This window comes from Sorex fumeus, unplaced genomic scaffold (genome assembly GCF_029834395.1).
Source record: "Sorex fumeus unplaced genomic scaffold, SorFum_2.1 ptg000264l, whole genome shotgun sequence".
NCBI lineage: Eukaryota > Metazoa > Chordata > Mammalia > Eulipotyphla > Soricidae > Sorex > Sorex fumeus.
In genome coordinates this window covers 5,631,273-5,633,749 of record NW_026606321.1, presented here as the reverse complement: position 1 = coordinate 5,633,749, position 2,477 = coordinate 5,631,273, and the positions used below count along the sequence as shown (strand labels likewise).

The 2,477-nt window shown below is 45.6% G+C and overlaps 1 pseudogene; it reads right to left on the bottom strand.

Moving 5' to 3' along the window:
- Positions 1 to 417: 417 nt before the first annotated feature.
- On the bottom strand, positions 418 to 583 carry LOC130018404 (uncharacterized; annotated as a pseudogene).
- Positions 584 to 2,477: the final 1,894 nt, after the last annotated feature.

Below are 2,477 nucleotides of genomic sequence, written 5' to 3'. Positions count from 1 at the left end.
GCAGGGCAGAGTAAGTTGGGAAAGGAGCAGAGAGAAACAGCTCGCCTGATCTGACTCTGCTTCTCAGTGCTCAAATAGAAGTCAGTCTCTTCATCTGAAGCTCCTAACTCTGGCCTCTGATTTTGCATTTGTCCTTTTCTTCCAAGTGTGGAGCGAAGCCTTCCACAGCTGCTCTGGAATGCTTGTCAGGGTTGCCAGCCTTCACTGCGGATTAGGAAATGGCTGTTTCTCAATCTGTATACAAAGAGGAAAGTGAGGCATTTGGGACATTATCTTTTTTCTACCGGAGGCACAGAAACATATTACAACAGAAAGCAGAAGTGATTAACTGCTGCCTGGAAATTGGAGGGTGTTTTCCCTTGGAAGTCTAAGGTTACATAACTAGGTAATTGTGCCATGCAAACCACCTCTATCTTGGAGTTTTTTATCCGTCATAAGAGGAGAACATTTTCAGTCGATATGCTACTGGGGAAGCATTCCAGGATGAAACAAAGTAGTTTATTTATTTGGGAAAGGGATGGCAGAAGGAGATTGATAAGAACAGATACTGCACTTGATCTTAGCTAAAAGGCCCAGAAACAATGGAAGGAGGTGGTGCTCAGGGATTACTCCTGGCTCTGTGCTCAGAGGTCATTCCTGGTGGGGATCAGGGAACCCTGTGCAGTGCCAGGGTTCAAACTAGAGTCGGCTGCCTGAAAGGCAACCTTAACCCCTTGTACCATCTCTCTGGCCCAAAGTAAGTAAACTATCAGGTGGCAGCTAAGAAGCACCTGGAGAACAGGGCAGGGGAACTGTGCTGACCACCTGAGTTCGGCGAGTGTAAACTCAGGCTGGACCGAGGATTGCTCATTTTTTGCAGGAAAAGGAAAGTCAGCCCTACCCTCTGCTCGTTTGCCAGGACTGCCGTTCTCCCTCACAACTAAGAATTTCATGAGGAGGAGAAAGAGGGAAATAAAACAACTTTATTTAGAGAAATATGTGGGGTGGAGCAAGAGAGAAGGGGATGAGAGAGAGGTGACTAGCAGCTTCCCAGAAAGTTCACAATCAGGGACCTCACCCTATCCATCTGCCTGCAACAGTATTAAAATAACATGATATTCGCAGTGCATCAGGCAGGGTACTTGCCTTCCATGCTCCTGACCTGGGTTTGATCCCAGGCACCTCATATGGTCTTCCAAACCTGCCAGGAGTGATCTTTAAGGGAAGAGCCAGGAAAAAGCCCTGAACATCGCAGGGTATGACCCAAAAATAAAATAAAACAACATTATCTGAGGCTGGAGAGCTAGGAGGTAAGGCACTTGCCTTGCATGAGTCAAACCCTGACTCAATCATTGCACTGTCTAGACCCCTGAACACCACCAGGAGTGATCCATGAACACAAAGCCAAGAACAAACCTTGAGGACCACCAGATATGACTCCCAAACAGACAAAGAACATGCCGTCCTTGCTCAGGAATTCTTGGTGAGTTTTATCTGGCATGCCTGGGTGCTCCTCCTCTTTCATCTCTATAAATAGGTCTGTTGTATCACTTTCCTTCCCAATAAATTGTTGTGGTTTGTTTGCCTTTTTGTTGTTGTTGTTGTTGTTGAGCAAAGTCACATGGAGCAGATTCCAAATGATACCAAACCTGAACGAAAAATCAACCAGAGGCTTCAGGCCTGTTCCTGCAGCCCAGTCCCGGGAGAGGGGCCATGGAGATGGCGCACGCACCAACTCTTAGTTGATGTAGTTGATTGCTCACGTATGGAGAGAAAAGCAAGATTTTGCCTATAAAACACCAGATTAAACCAAAGGACTTTGCCAATTAGAGTCCTAAGAATAGGAAGGAGGCTGGGAAGCTGGGAAAGGAACATCTGGACCTCAGCCTGGCACTGGGCTGTGCTCGCAGCTGTTAGCTCTGCTCCTGCCCGGCCGAGATCATCCTGTTGTCAGAATCCTGAAGGCGTTTGAATCAAGGAGCATCCTGGCCACTCGAGCTGGCTGTGCTCCATGGAAGTACAATATGTGATGCTCATGATTTTCTCGGGGCATAATCAAAACCGACTTCAAAGATGAATCAAAATTCAGAGGTGTTTGGGGTGTTTTCTTTTTAAATTTTGGCTGGATATCTATACATTTGGGATGAGACCCATGATTTAAATGTTATTTGATTTTGCTCCTGTTTCATATTAAGTTCATTTCAGGGAGCTGACAGACTGGTCTTCTTTGTTCTCTTCCTTTTTTTCTCCTCCAGATCAAAACAAATACTTCCCTTACCAAACGAAAGATAGAGTTTCCATATGACCCAGCAACTCTGCTTCCCACTATCTATTTGAAAACTAGGAAACAATTGACACCAGAAGTTGTATTCACTCCAGTGTTTGTGGCAGACTTATTTACAGTAGCTAAGATAGGGAAAACTGAAGGCTGATCAGTAGGTGATTGAGTGAAGAGAGTGTGGTGCACTTATCCGATGGAGTGCTATTCAACCATTAAA